The sequence below is a fragment of the Cetorhinus maximus genome, chromosome 9 (genome assembly GCF_964194155.1).
Source record: "Cetorhinus maximus chromosome 9, sCetMax3.hap1.1, whole genome shotgun sequence".
Taxonomy (NCBI): domain Eukaryota; kingdom Metazoa; phylum Chordata; class Chondrichthyes; order Lamniformes; family Cetorhinidae; genus Cetorhinus; species Cetorhinus maximus.
Genome location: NC_135887.1, coordinates 20,362,342 through 20,378,611, shown reverse-complemented (window position 1 = coordinate 20,378,611; position 16,270 = coordinate 20,362,342). Strand labels below are relative to the sequence as shown.

Here is a 16,270-nt window from a genome sequence, read left to right as displayed (position 1 = left end):
CCCTGCCAATTTAGTTTAAATCTGCCCCAACAGCATTAGCAAACCTCCCTTTGAGGATGTTGGTCCCATTCTGTTCAGATGTAACCCGTCCAACTTGTACAGGTCCTACCTTGCCCAGAAATGAACCCAATGCCCCAGGAATCTAAAGTCCTTTCTCCTACATCATCTCTCAAGCTACGCATTTATCTGTTCTATCCTTCTGTTCCTATATTCACTGCTGGGTGGCACCGGGAATAATCCGGAGATTACGGCCTTTGAAGTCCTGCTTTTCAATTTCCTACCTAATTCACTAAAGTCTGCTTGCAGGACCTAATTTCTCTTTCTTCCTATGTCAGTGGTCCCAACATGGGCCCTCCCCCTTCAGAATGCCCTACAGCCGTTCCGTGACATCCTTGACCCTGGCACCCGGGAGGCAACATACCATCCTGGAGTCATGTCTACAATGGAAGAAGTGCCTGTCTACCCCCCTCACTACAAATCCCCTACCACTATTGCCCTTCCACACTTCTTCCTCCCCCCTGAGCAGCTGGACCACCCACAGTACCAACTTGACTTGGCTTGGCAGCCTTGGCTTTGGTTGGCCTCCACAGAGGAACCGTCACTCTCACCGTTTTCCAAGGCTGAAAATGGTTTGCGAGCAAGATGCACTCGAGGGATTCCCTCACTACCTGCCCGGTCCCCTTCCTCTGTCTGGCAGTCACCCATTCCCTCTCTGCTTGCGCTTCTACTCACGGGGGGGAGTGCGGAAGGCTAATAGTGGTAGGGGATTTGTTAATGAGGGGAGTAGACAGGCACTTCTGCACTGTGGACATGACTCCAGAACGGTACGTTGCCTCCCGGGTGCCAGGGTAAAGGATGTCACAGAACGGCTTGAGTCTCACTGCTTTAACCTCTCACTCCTGAAGTTTCGCTGTTTTAACCTCTCTGTCTCGAAGTCTCGCTGCTTTGCTGAAATACTCAGTATGAGCCAAGATCATTCTCCTCTCTGAAAAAAGGTTGATGAGGGTAGTGTGTAAATTGAATCTACCACCTGTGCAATACAGACAACGAAGACCAGTGTCTGTAATAATAAAATTTTTAAAATGTTGGAAACACTCAGCAGGTCAGGCAGCATCTATGGAAAGTAACAAAGTTAACATTTCAGAATCAGTGTCTGTAGTATAGTGACACCTCTACAATAGTTCTCTCTTGTTTTACCTGCCAAAGAAATTACTAGCTGGAGGTGCCAAATATAACAATAGAATTGACTTTACTCAAGTGAACCAAAAATCTGCATGGAAATTCAATCACTGTAGTTAATAAACTCTGGAAACTTCAAACCTAGGTATGCACTTTATACATTAGTCAATGCAAGGCAATTTTTTTTGGTAATGTGAGCTATACACAAAATTTAACAGTCACATGAAAATGCTAAACTATTTTCTCAATGTGTCCTGCTCCCCAATGGCCAATCAGATGTGGCAATGAAGCATCGAGAAGAGCAAGGGCTGAGTATGAAACTGCAGCCTGTGCTGAGTTAGCCATCCTAAAATGTTCAGCTGAGGTGTAAACTGTGATTTATAAAAGCTTAGCACTTACTAATTAGCCCTTTATCTTAAGTATTGGACTTGTCTTTTAAACTCAGGATGAGAGGCTAACAGTAAACTAACTTTTTCCCTTGCTTCTCTCCAGCACACTCATTCCGAGTTTCACTAACTTTTTACTATCATTACTTGAAGGATTTTCATTCCTCACAATTTGTATGTTTTTCACTTCTTTGGCTCAAATTATACTGAATATTGGGATAAATTACTTGTAACCTCCAATACTCAATTGATTTAATAACTGTCTGGAATCTGAAGTTTTTCTTCATAATATATTTAAAAGCCTGCAAGGATGTGTGCAGCATTGTTGGTTATATTTTACTAAGAAATCTGAGCAACCAAAAGACGGTTTGTTGAAAATGTTTTTTAAAACAAATTCTGGGCCATGCATTGCTTAACACACTCAAACACAGCATCAAACTGGTTGAAGAAATCTGACAAGTAAATTTCCAGCTGTCCTTTGGAAGTTTCTACCTATCCTTAGAAAGTAAGCTTGAAGCAAATAAAATTTATAATTCTAATGCTTACAGAAGTTCAAATGCAAGAAACTATTTTTTTTAGGTTGAGGCCCAGAGTGCAAGATATCACCAAGATTTAAGAGAGTAATCAAAACAATGGCATTAATGAACTGGTAGCAAGTAAATTATGCCAAACTTGGGGTTTAAAAGTCTTTTTAAAAGATTGCAGCATGGAAGGAGGTAATTTTCATAATGGGAGCAATATTATCAGAATAGAAGGCTATGTAATATGTCTTCCTCTCAACACAGTGAATTTTGTAAGGAGAACAAGCGCATGCAGAATGCTATGTTATCCTTGTAATAAGTGATATACTTAACCACAACATACATTAGTAGGTTACTATATTTGCTCTGTTTGGCTGCCCACTGGGGACCAATTTCAATTTAGAACTTTGTTATTCTAAGAGTGCATTTTAAAAATAGCAACAATTTTATGAACCCTTTAAGGATTAAAATTGGCTTTTCATCCCCTATTTGAACAGAGATCCATGGCATTTATTGATAATGAAGTCTCAGCTTTGTACATAAAAAACTCATTCTAAAAATCAGCTGGTTCATTCAACATTTCTTCCTTTACACCCCATAAGAAAATAAGTGATTCTGGTCATTTAAGTTTGGATCAACAATTTTTATCCAAACTTTGTGGAGCTATTGAAAACAAGTACAACAACAGACTAGCCATTTTGGTATTCCAAGTGTATAAATACCTTCTAAACTCCAATCAGTTTTGCAAATTCACACTTGAAGATGGGGCACAGAAGGAAATAAAGCAACAACCTAAAGCCACTATGGAGCAGAGGGAAATAAGTTTATTCCCCATCTTAGCCACACTGTTGTGAGAGATTAATGTTGTCTCTAGGTCAGAGAGAGAGCAAAACAGGTGGCAGCCTGTTGCTTACACTTTGACCAGCTATTTAGATAATAAAACTAGGATATCTAAAGACATTTTTTTGGAATAGGCTATTAAGCCTTGTGAGCCTGCTCTGCCATTTAATTAGATCATGGCTGGTCTGTGCTTCATTTCCATTTTGCAACCTTTGATCCATTTCCCTTGATATCCTTACCCAACAAAAAAAAATCTATTAATACCAGTCTTGGGGCGAGCACAAACTTCGCACGTGCATGTGAGTGCGCGCTTGAGAATCTCCCTGAGGCACAGAGCTGCCTCAGAGAGATGAAGAGTATTTTTTTAAATAATAAAGATTAGAAAAATGTTATAAAACATGTCCCCTCACGTGACTCTGTCATATGAGTAGGGACATGTTATAAGTGAAATCTGAAAAATGTTATTTCATTTTTATTTGATGTTGGAAACCTCATTCCACCCGTGGCTGAGGTTTCCAAAAAAGTGCAAAGGCCGCCTGACCTTTTCACCTGCACGCCAACTGTGAGATTGGACGGGCAGCGAAAAATTTATTTAATTGATCCTTTAATGGCCTTAATAAGCCTTTTAATTGTCAGCGGGCGCACTGCCAACTCTGGCGCGCGCCCGCCGACCAAAATATCACACGACTGCCCATTGATGTCGGGACACTCGCCTGACGTCAATGTGCGTCATTTTACGATTGAGCGGGTTGGGCATGTGCCTGCCCGATGTAAAAAGTTTGCCCATAGTGCCTTTGACATAATAAAGTATACCAAGTTGCTTCACAGGAGCATTACCAAACAAGAGGACATTGAGCCAAATAAGGACACACATAGAATACTAGGTGAAAACAGTTTATCTAATTTATTGAATTAATTCATCACTTTAAACTTGTCATTGGACATAACCCAAGTCTATACAATTTACCCTAATAATGTAAGTCTTTAAGCCCAGGTAGCATTCTGGTGAATTTATATTGTTTATCACACTGTGAGACATTCTTCACTGATAAGCATTGACAGTGGGATTTTTTTTTGAGGTAAAATATTGCCATTTTCTTTTTCCATGGACCTCCTTAGTGCACTGTATCACAACTGACAATTGATGAGCAGATGACCAGCTACCAACCCTCCACCTGTTGTTTTTCAGAGGGGCACACATCCACCTTAGGGTCAATTACCCTGGGAGTCGTCTTTCCTCTTTAGAATCTCACATCCTCCACTAAACTCCTCACAGAAGAGATCAAATCTTCATATGTGCAGTAGAAGGGCTGCGTATACAAATCTGTATTTCACTGTGCACAGCATAACCAACCCAACATGTTGCAGCAGTTGCAAAAAAAAAATCACTATCTAAATTTAACTGCTTCAAATGATGGTTTAGCTGCCCAGAGGCCCAACTATTCACATCAAAGACTGCATCTCGGGTAATTTGTAAAATTTTTAAATCTACCATGTGAAAAATAAAACTTAAATACACAAGCCTACTTCAGCCCCCATTTATGGAAACTATTTCAGTTATGCAAATAATTTTCAGCACATCATTCTGTACCAAAAGAGAACATGAAAAACCACACAACACCCATGGTTATAGTTACTCACCCTACTAATCAAATGTTACACATCTGGCTAACTGAGGCACATGTTGCTGACTGCCATGTAAGGCTTTGCTGAATCACTATTTAGTATTCATAGTTTTGAGATTGTTAAATGACTACGATGACACAGGTACAAGAAAGGCTCAACAATCTTTAGCGACTTTGTTATTGACCTTCCCTCCAGCTTAATCAGACCTCGTGTTCGCTGACGATTGCACAATGTTCAGCATTATTCGCGACTCCTGAAATACTGAAGCAGTCTGAGTCCATGTGCAGCAAGACCTGGACAACATTCAGGTTTGGGCTGATAAGTAGCAACTAACATCCGCAGCATACAAGTGCCAGTAATGACCATCTCCAAAAAGAGAGAATCTAACCATCTCCCTTTGACTTCAATGGCATTACCATCGCTGAATTCCCCACCTTCAACATCCTGGGGTTCACCGTCAATCAGAAACTGAACTGGACCAGCCATTTAAATACTGTGGATACAAGGGCAGGTCAGAGGCTAGGAATTCTGCAGTGAGAAACTCATCTCCTGACCTCACAAATCCTATCCACTAACTACAAGGCACAAGTCAGGAGTGTAATGGAATACTCTCCATTTGCCTGGATGAGTGCAACTTTAACATTCAAGAAGCTTGACACCTTCCAGGCCAAAGCAGCCTGCTTGATTAGCATTCCATCCACCACCTTAAACATTCACAATCTCCGCCATTGATGCACAGTGGCAGCAGTGTGTAGCATCCACAAGATGCACTGCAGAAACTCACCAAGGCACCTTCGACACCACCTTCCAAACTTGTGACCTCTACCACCTATAAGGATGAGGACAGCAGATGTGTGCAAACACTGCCATCTGCAAGTTCCCTTACAAGCCACACATCATCCTGAATTGGAACTATATCACCATTCCTTCACTGTTGCTGGGTCAAAATCCTACAACTCCCTACCTAACAGCACAATGGTTGGATCTACATTATATGGACTGCAGTGGGTGAAGTCAGCTCACCATCACCTTCTCAAGGGCAATTAGGAATGGGAAATAAATGCTTGCCTAGCCAGCGACACCCACATCCCATGAAAGAATAAATTTTAAAACATAATCCCCTGAACATGCCTCCATTATCATTCCATCAGAACCTTCTACCCTCGAAAAAGAAATCCAGATCATAATAATCCTCTTCACTGAATGAGTTCTTCTAGTGATTCATGCTCCAGATGGAACCATTCTGTCAGATTATCATTGCTTTAAGATTATTTCTCCCACAATGTTCCATTTTCTAGAATCACTGAGGTAGCATATTTTCTTCCATTCCAAAATCTGAGATTGTTCCCATTTGCAACATAGCAAATAAACTTATGCAATAATCTGCATGCTGTGTATTTATCAAATTTCAAACATGCACTCAGAGAATGGAAAGTGTTCTGTCAGTATGTATTGGATCATTTCAATTCACATGAACAGTCTCAGCTTTCTCATCTTTGACTTTGTAAGATTACAACTTGAAGGTCATCTAACCTCGATGAAAAAAAGAGTGGAGTTTTCTTTTTGTCTCACTTCTATTGTTCAGAGACTAAAAATGTCTTCAAACCACAAAATTTAGTCAATCTTTGTTTGCAGGTGTTCAACTGCAACTATGAAGTTCTTCTTGGGGATTTTAAATTCTTTTGTACCTATTTAGCTTTCTGAACACAGATGTTTCCTATCTATATTTCTTCTTCCTCTTCTTTCTTTCCCCAACTTCTAACAAATATCTTCCCCTCCCTCCTTTATAGTACACACTAATCCCTGTCAAAACGACAGGCAGGCTGCCAACTCCACACCTTCTGCCAGTGGTTCCACTCAAGCCACTGAAGTGAGAGTGAGTGAGACAGCGAGAGAGAGAGAAGTTCAGCACTCTCCCATATCACCTTCAATGGCACAGTAAACATGAAACTGATTGTGGGGTGACGACATAGGTGGAAACAGTCTCTTCTTGCTCCATGGTTGAACATTTAGCACAATAAGTAAACTACCATTCCTCTTAATTCTAAACCGTACTCTTAATAGTACAGCTCATATATCTTCTGAATTATACTGCATATTAAAAGGAGTGAGAAGGTATCTCCATACTTTGGAAGTTCGCTCTTCAGGTCTCCCAATTTGTTCATATAGTTTATCCACAGTATAGCTGAGTCAAACAGATCAGGACCTTACTTTGACCCCTGGTCGGTACCAAGTTAGGCGACCTCAGCCAAGGGCGTGGTAACAGCACCACAATTGGTCTCAAAGTCCTTTCATTAGGTTTGCTAGCCAAATTTGCTGCTTCTGATTATCCGGTGCCACTGCTGGAAAATGCATTCATGTAAAAATTAGACGAAAAAAGGATTGGATCAACTGTGATTCTTGTCCCCTCACTGTGCTGTAATAGCTTATTCCTGTCCAAGTTCAAACATAAATAGTGGTCAAATTGACCACATGGGATTGCCGACTGGAATGTAACCATACCTTAGCAAGGAAATTACACCTTAAGGAGAAGAGGAATTACTGCAACAAGAGGGGAAAGAAAATGATCTTCTTTGTAGGACTCCTTTGTGATTATCCACCACCAACTGAAGATCAAATAAGTTGCAAACTGAACAATAGTGAAAATTGACACGGTCAATTTGACAGATCCAGTCTGATGAACCAACAAGCCTTTTTTGGGCCTTATTTTATCATATCCTTCTTCCTGATTATCTCATCCCATTAGTGTGCACCTTCTTTAGGTTGGCGTACAGGCTAGAGATCTGGCACAAGCCTGAACAAATGTAATTCCTTAGTCATTTGCTAGTTTGTGCAAGGCAGAAACTATGGTCACTAATCCTTGATATTTTCCTCCAGCCAAGAATTTCCTTCATCCAGTACAATATGACTGAATTAGCTCTGACAAAAGATCATTATCAATATTAGCTGTGTCTCTCTCCGCAGATGCTGTCCGACATGCTAATTATTTGCAATATTTTCTTTTTTTTAAAATTGAATCAGGAATTGTGCCTTCAATTGCCTGATCTGCAGCAGAAATACAGTCTGCTGCTATAACACAATGACACTACAATATGTCATGCCCTCTTCTTACATATGCACAAAAAGATGGGCTCATCCATGCTAACTTCATTAGATGGGAGTTGAATGCATGCCTCCATGACCTAAAGCAAATGTTAACACTGTTAATCTAACCTGAAGGAAACTGCAAAAGAGGGCATACTCCCCATAACCAGAAATCTGGTTGGTGGATTAACAGAACTACAATGACATGAGCGGATTTATTTTTCCTGGTATTGACAAAGTGAGAGACCAAATTTCACCACGGTTAATTGCCAAGTGGATTTTTATATATGAACATACAAATAAGTAGCAGCAGTAAGCCATTTAGATCCTTGAACCTGCATTTGATAAGATCATGGCTGATCTGATTGTGGCCTCAATTCCACTTTCCTGCCTACCCCTGACACCCTTGTTAGTCAAGAGTCCATCTACCTCTGCCTTAAAAACATTCAATGACCCTGCCTCCATTGCTCTCTGGGGAAGAGTTCCACAGACTCACAACTCTCAGAAAAAATTTCTCCTCATCTGTGTCTTAAATGGGAGGCCCCTTATTTTTAAACTGTGTTCCCTAGTTCTAATCTCTTCCACAAGGGGACGCATCCTTTGAGCATCCATCCTGTCAAGTCCCCTCAGGATTTTGTACATTTCAATAAGATCACCTCTCATTCATCTAAACGCCAATGGATATAGGCCCAACCTGTCCAACCTCTCCTCAAAAGATTACTCTCCCATCCCCATCCCAGGAATCAGTTGACTCGACCTTCTCTGAACTGCTTCTTTCTGAATGTCCTTTCTTAAATAACGAGACCAAAGCTGTACACAGTACTCCAGATGTGGTCTCACCAATGCCTTATATAACTGTAGCAAAACATCCCTACTTCTTTATTCCATTCCTCTTGCAATAAAGGACAACATTCCATTTGCCTTCCCAATGATTGCTGTGCCTCATACTAACTTTTTGTGATTTATGTACTAGGACATCAGATTCTTCTGCACCTCGGAGTTCTGCAATCTCTGTCTATTTAAGTAATCTGCTATTTTTCTATTCTTCCTGCCAAAGTGGCCAAGTTCATATTTTCCCACATTATACTCTATCTGCTAATTTTTTGCCCATTCATTTAACCTATTTTTATCCCTCGGGCAGAATCTTCCATCCCTGTCACAGTGGGGGTGGGGGCGGGGCCAGAAAATGCAGTGAGCCATTCAAATGTCCAATGACTTCAGCAGGACCAGATCTCACCAGCGGGGAGGGACCCGGAAAATTCTTTATGCCCTCTTCACAATTTACTTTCCTATCGTTGTGCCCTCATCAAATTTAACTGCCATACATTCAATCCCATCATCCAAGTCATTGATGCAGATTGGAAATAGTTGAGGTAAAAACAGAAAATGCTGGAAAAACTCAGTAGGTCTGACAGTATTCTGTGGAGAGACAAAGAGAGTTAACATTTAGAGTCCATATGACTTCTTCAGAACTAAAGAGAAGTAGAAATGTGATGAAATTTATACTGTTTAAGGAGGGATGGAGCAGGTAAAGCAGGATAGAAGGTCAACGATAGGTGGGGGCTAAGGAGAGACTGACAAAGATGTCATGAGCACAAGACGAAAGAGGGTGCTGATACTGGCAAAGAGGTAAGAAAGCAGAATGTGTTAATAGCAGAACAAAGGTCAGCACTCTGTGAAAGAACAACATAGAACCAATGACAGATGTCCTTGTGGGGGAGTGGCGGGTGGTTGGGGGAAAGGATTTTAAAAAGGGATTTAAAAATGAATAAAAATAAAAATAAGTAAATAAAAAATATATATTTTTTAAAGGGATTAAAAAAGGAGTGAAGATAGAGGAGAGTGTTCATGGTCTGAAGTTGTTGAACTCAATGCTAAGTCCAGGAGGCTGTAAGTGCCCAATCAGAAGATGAGGTGCTGTTCCTCCAGTTTGCATTGGGCTTCACTGGAACATTGCAGCAGGCCAAAGTCAGACATGACAGCAGGATGGTGTGTTGAAATGGAAAGCGACAGGAAGGTCTGGGTCACGCTTGCGGACTGAGTGAAGGTGTTCTGCAAAGCAGTCACCCAGTCTGCGTTTGGTCTACCCAATGTAGAGACAACCACATTGGGAGCAGCGAATACAGTAGACCAAATTGAAGGAGGTGCAAGTGAAGCTGAAAAGAGTGTTTGGGCCCTTGGACGGTGAGGAGGGAGGAGGTAAAGAAGGTGTTGCACCTTCTGCGATTGCATGGGAAGGTGCCATAGGAATGGGATGAGGTATTGGGGAGTGATGGAGGAGTGGACTAGGGTGTCACAGAGGGAACGGTCCCTATGGAATGCTGACGGGTGGGTGAGGGGAATGTGTGTTTGATGGTGGAATCATGCTGGAGTTGGTGGAAATGGCAGAGGACGATCCTTTGAATGCAGGGGCTGGTGGAATGAAAAGTGAGGACATGGATCTTGGAGGGGGGGGAAGGGGTGAGGGCAGAGGCGCAGGAGATGGGTCGGACATGGACATGGAAATAGTTGAGGCCTCAGCACTGATCCCTGTGCCACTCCACTCCACTCATTATTTTTGGGTATTTCTGGATGTTAGGCACTAAAAATAAAGTAAGCTTTGAATTCAGAATGACTTTAAATAATGGCATATCCATAGCCTTGCAATATTTTAAAATAAAAGAACATTCAAGCCTGAAAACAATCCTAGGGGCAAAAACTGAAGGAAACAATTGTCAGAAAAGCAATAGATAAAGGCAATTGTGCTCTGCAAAGTCCAGTGGTGGGGTTGTTCCAGACAAGTAATATAGTTTAATAGCAGGAAGCTCCCTTATGACCTTGCTGATGCAATCTCACCACAGAAGTTCCAGCTAACTACTATAAACCTCTAAAGTCCACGTTGACAAATTCTTCAACAACTTGTGGTTAGAGGAAGCTGGTTTTGTTCTGACTCATCCCTGTCCAAACGGTTACTGGAAATGGAGGAGATTTCACAGAAGTCACGTGATCCTCCTAGACAAAACCGCACTTCAGAGGGTGCAGTAAAGGTTCACAGAACACCGCAGGGTTACACACATTGCAGCTGTTTCTCATTAACAAAAAAAAAGTTACTCAATTCATATTGTGTGACTTTTTAATGAAGTGCTTGAAAAATTAACACACATTCCAGGCTTCACAAAAACAGTTATCACTCCGAATTTAAAAATTCTAGGTTACAGCTATGAAACTTAACAGTTTCTACTTTTTTGTTATACATTTTCTTCTTTCACTTTTTAACATTATGAAACAACAATGTACCCTCACATAGGAACAAGACAGTACACTGTCTTTTGTACCAATTTAAAACGGTGCAAACCACAGACATCTTAAAGAATTAAGCACTAACGTTTAGATCTAACATACTTTTTAAAAAGAAGTTCAAACTAGAAATTGACAGTTTTGGAAAAGTTGTTTACTTTGAACCAGTTAAACCTTTATAGTGTAATGTCAGTAAGAATTCAATATAAACCTAAAAAGAACACAAATTCCAAAAACAACAGTGCATATGGCAATGTGGTTGCATACAACAATTTTATCTTAAAGTGCAATAAATGCATTGGAGGTGGGGGAGGTACAAGAACAGAATTAATAGTGGAAAGCAAAATGTCCAAGACACTAATTATATTTAGCAGTGGGCCTTTTACTGCTGACATTATTCCTTTTTTTATTCATCATGGGATGTGGATGTCACTGGCTGGGCCAGCATTTGTTGGCCATCCCTAATTGCCCTTGAGAACATGGTGGTGGGCTTCCCTCTTGAACTGCTGCAGTCCATGTGGTGTAGCTACACACACAGTGCTGTTAGGGAGGGAGTTCCAGGATTTTGACCCAGCGACAGTGAAGGAACGGCAATACATTTCAAGTTAGGATGGTGAATGGCTCGGAGGGGAACTTCCAGGTGGTGGTGTTCCCATGTGTCTACTGCCCTTGTCCTTCTAGATGGTAGCGGCTGTGGGTTTGAAGGTGCTATTTAAGGGGCCTTGGTGAGTTCCTGCAGTGCATCCTGGTCACAGATATTGAGCAAATGACCAGATATTCTTCATTATGACATTTTTACTGCCTCTGGCATTTGGTCACAATAATGATGCTTAGGGCAAGTGTAGAAACTTGCCAGATGTCACACTATACCAAATCACTTCCCCTTCGTGTGCTCAATTATGGGTTTGGCAAACTGACTTGAGTTCACAATGGTTTAAAAGCATTCTCCTGCTGAAAAAGTGACTTTAGTACTGAACTTTTTTTTGTCAACTTTTTGTATGAACAGATTCCTGCTGAAATATTATTAGAGGGTCAGCTATCAAGTACAGTCTTATGCCCAAACAGCCATTTGTCAAGTTAAAATCTGAAACAGAATTTTGACTAGCTACTCAACCACAGAGGGCCTCGCAGATGAGCCTGATCCTGTCCTCACCCTAATTTTCAGCAAGATTTATCTGATAGCAATCAGGAGCACAAACAATGAATATTTTTTCTCTTCAATTGCTGAATCTCAAATACTGCCAAGTACAGTAGTTTAAAACAAAAAACAAGGCAATTGCCTCTGTTTAAACATGTTCCATTCAACAGCTTTCAAAATATGGAGCAACTGGGGATAACAATGCGAAAACAATATTACAAAGGGTTGGAAGGTTATTACTGGTCAATATGACATTGATGAACATGAGAGAAGCTGTCAAGATTGGTAGCAGGGAAAGTATTTGATTTAATGGCTCTTGTTGTATGAGTAGCCCATTTTAGAACTCAGGAGATCATTTGTGAATTCCAGTAGTATTAGCTAGAGTTTTACAAAGAAAAGTCTACTCTATCGAATAATTGTTTGATGTCTTAATGCAGTCTTCCAGGCTCAATCAATTCAAAGAAGTGTATTGAATATCAACTTTTTAAGGTCTGACATACTAGTAAAAAGCTGAATAGATTAAAGTACAAGTTGGCAAAATTTACCATTCACGTGTGAAATAAGATAAATCACAATGGCACATCTGAAAGAAAACAGTGGTTATTTGTGCTACCTGGATATATTTAATTGACTGAAAGTTGCTAGGGACATATTCACAAGCAAATGTTTCTACTTCCCATGATAGCCAAGGTCCGAATGGTTAGCACAATAAATAAGTCTTCAAAACACAACTCAAAATACTCAAGTAGAAAGTCTAATCCATTTAGTTAAAAAAGGTACTTTAGAGGCTTCTAATTTTAAAAAAAATCAATTTCAAGAACAATTTGTAAACATTTTATAGTCAGAGGTGCTAAAGTTTGTTTTTGTAGGGAATTCTGAGTTTCCTGCTGTTCAATACTTTTGAGTAAACTTTTTTTCAACATAGTAGTAAGTACAGGAGAAAACTTTGTAAGATAATCCACACAAAAGTTGAAGTTGTGATGCATAACTGGTTACATAAAGTGAATGGCAGTTTTTTTATTTGGTCGGGGGGTAAAGGAGGGAGTACTTTCAATAGTACTTTCCTCTTGACTCTGTCTCTCCTCAACCAGGTCCAAAAGCTGCTTCTAGAGATCCCCTATTTTGTTCTGCTGGCTGGAAAAGGCGTGCTTGAATGATAACTATAGTTGCTCTTCAGCTGATTACTATTGAATTAAACAGGAATTTGTAGACTCCCCTCCCAGTTGCTGCTTCCTGCCCTTAAATATATCAGTAACAGAATAGTTCTAGTCCAATAGTTTTCATTTGAATTATTTTCCCACAGGTTCTCTCTGCAACACCAGTGACCACCAGTTGCAACTAAAGCATACAGATATGAATTACATAGCTTTTTACTGCCATCATTCCTCCCCTGATCAAGTAAAGCAACCAAGCCCCAATACTCCCAACAAATTGGGCCTCACCATTTTGATTTACAAACACAATGAGCTTAACTTAATCATAAATTTAGGAGGTACATTCCCAGGAAGGATGTCAGGGAGGAATGATGGCAGTTAGAAGATACATAAAGCATAGCTGTACAAATTAATTAAAAAAACCCTGACTCATACAAGATACCACAGTATCAGTGCCTCATGCATGTGTTTGACTTGTAGTCATTTTGTGAATGTTTCACTGCTCATCTCAAAATAAGGGCAAAACCATTGTGCGTAATCTTGACTCAACATGCAGTAGCCAGATGAGTAATTTAATCTCCTGGGTTTGTGCATAACTCCTCTGAAAGGTAACCTATAATCAAGAACACCTAGAACACACTCATTTTGCGACTACTTGCAAAACCAAAAAAGAAACACCTCTTCCTGAAGTTGTTTGGACAAGATTTTTTTTAAACAAGGAAAGTTCTATCTGGTTGCAAATGCAGGCGACTGAGCTCCAATCATGCCTCAAACAAGTTATGGTTGTCAACAGATTTTGACCTACAGGTTGCATAAGATTTCAGGTTCTCTCTTTAGGTCTGTGTCGAACATCTGGCCTCACCTGTGGCAGGTGTAAGGTGAAACAGTTTGCTCCTGACTAAATTTTGTGGGAGGGGACAATTAGCCATGGTTCCCACTTTTAACCATCACAGTAAGCCTTGCTTGAAGTGTTTGAAGCTTGATCACATGTGAGGTTAGTCCCAGGCCTGACATTGATAGCCCCACAATCAGATAGCTTGCTGACACTCACTGTCTAGACTCACATTGAAAATGGCCCACTTAATAATGCAGCATCAGAGGAAACCCAGCGTCCATGGAACCAGAGCCCAGAAGTTAACACCTTCAGGGGCAAGTGAAATATATGGCTCTAGTCTATAAAGATCTTGGGGAGTATAGGTAGCCTCAACTAAATTTCCTTCTAGGTACCAGTATACAGCAAAAGCTTTCCATAATTTAGCAATAAATGGGTAATCCCAGAGAGGCAATGCAAGTGGTATTGTCGCTGGACAGAGACCCAGGGTAATGCTCTGGGGGCCCAGGTTCAATTCCCACCATGGCAGATAATGAAATTTGAATTCAATAAAAATCTAAGGATGACCATGGAACAATTGTCAATTGTTGTAAAAACTAATGTCCTTTAGGGAAGGAAATCTGTCATCCTTACCTGGCCTGGCCTACATGTCACTCCAGACCCACAGCAATATGGTTGACTCTAAGGTGCCCTCTGAAAGCCTAGCAAGCCACTCAGTTGCAACAAACTGCTGCAAAGTCACAGAAAAGGAATGAAACCAGATGGACCGCCCGGCATTGACCGAGGCACCAGAAACAACAACAGCAATCTCAGCCCTGTCAACCCTGCAAAGTCCTCCTTACTAACATCCGGGGGCTAGTGCCAAAATTGGGACAGCTGTCTCACACACTAGTCAAGCGACAGCCTGACATAGTCATCCTCATGGAGTCATCCTCATGGAATCATACCTTACAAATTATGTCCCATACACCACCACTGCCATCCCTAGGTACGTCCTATCCCACCGGCAGGACAGACCCAGCAGAGTTGGTGACACAGTGGTATACAGCCAGGAGGGAGTTGCCCTGGAGTCCTCAACATCAACTCCAGACCCCATGAAGTCTCAAGGCAGCAGGTCAAACATGGGCAAGGAAACCTCCTGCTGATTACCAAGGACCGCCCTCCCTCAGCTGATGAATCCGTGCACCTCCATGTTGAACACCACTTGGAGGAAGCACTGAGGGTGGCAAGGGCGCAGAATGTACTCTGGATGGGGGGCTTCAATGTGACCAAGAGTGGCTCAGTAGCACCATTACTGACTGAGCTAGCCGAGTCCTAAATGACATAGCTGCTAGGCTGGGTCTGTGGCAGATGGTGAGGAACCAACAAGATGGAAAAACATGCTTGACCTCATCCTCACTAACCTGCCTGCCACAGATGCATCTGTCCATGACAGTATCAGTAGGAGTAGCCACCACATTCGTTGTGGAGATGAGGATACCCTCCATCGTGTTGTGTGGCACTACCACTGTGCTAAATAGGATAGATTTCGAACAGACCTAGCCACTCAAGACTGGGCATCCATGAGGCGCTGTGGGCCATCAGCAGCAGCAAAATTGTACTCGAACACAATCTGTAACCTCATGGCCCCGCCACTCTACCATTACCATCAAGCCAGGGGATCATCCCTGGTTCAATGAAGAGTGCAGGAGGCCATGCCAGGAGCAGCACCAGGCATACCTAAAAATGAGGTGTCAACCTGGTGAAGCTATAACACAGGACTACTTTCATGCCAAACAGCATAAGCAGCATTGATAGACAGGGCTAAGCTATCCCACAGCCAATGGATCAGGTTGAAGCTCTGCAGTACTGCCACTTCCAGTAGTGCATGGTGTTGGACAATTATACAACCCATTAGATGAGGGAGTTCCACAAATATCCCCATCCTCAATGATGGAGGAACCCAGCACATCAGTGCAAAAGATAAGGTTGAAACATTTGCAACAATCTTCAACCAGAAGTGCCAAGTGGATGATCATTCTCGGCCTCCTCCGGGGATCCTCAGCATCACAGACGACAGTCTTCAGCCAATTCGATTCACTCTACGTGATATCAAGAAATAGCTGAAGGCACTGGATACTGCAAAGGCCATGGGCCCTGACAATATTCCGGCAATAGTACTGAAGACTCGTGCTCCAGAACTTGCTGCGTCCCTAGCCAAGCTGTTCCAGTACAGCTACAACACTGGCATCTAC

At 41.5% G+C, this 16,270-nt stretch overlaps 1 protein-coding gene across 4 annotated transcripts in view; it reads right to left on the bottom strand.

Annotated features, from left to right (window-relative positions):
• vmp1 (vacuole membrane protein 1) overlaps positions 1 to 16,270 on the bottom strand; it is a 191,284-nt gene that overhangs the window by 49,805 nt on the left and 125,209 nt on the right. The gene's annotated exons all lie outside the window — the stretch shown is intronic.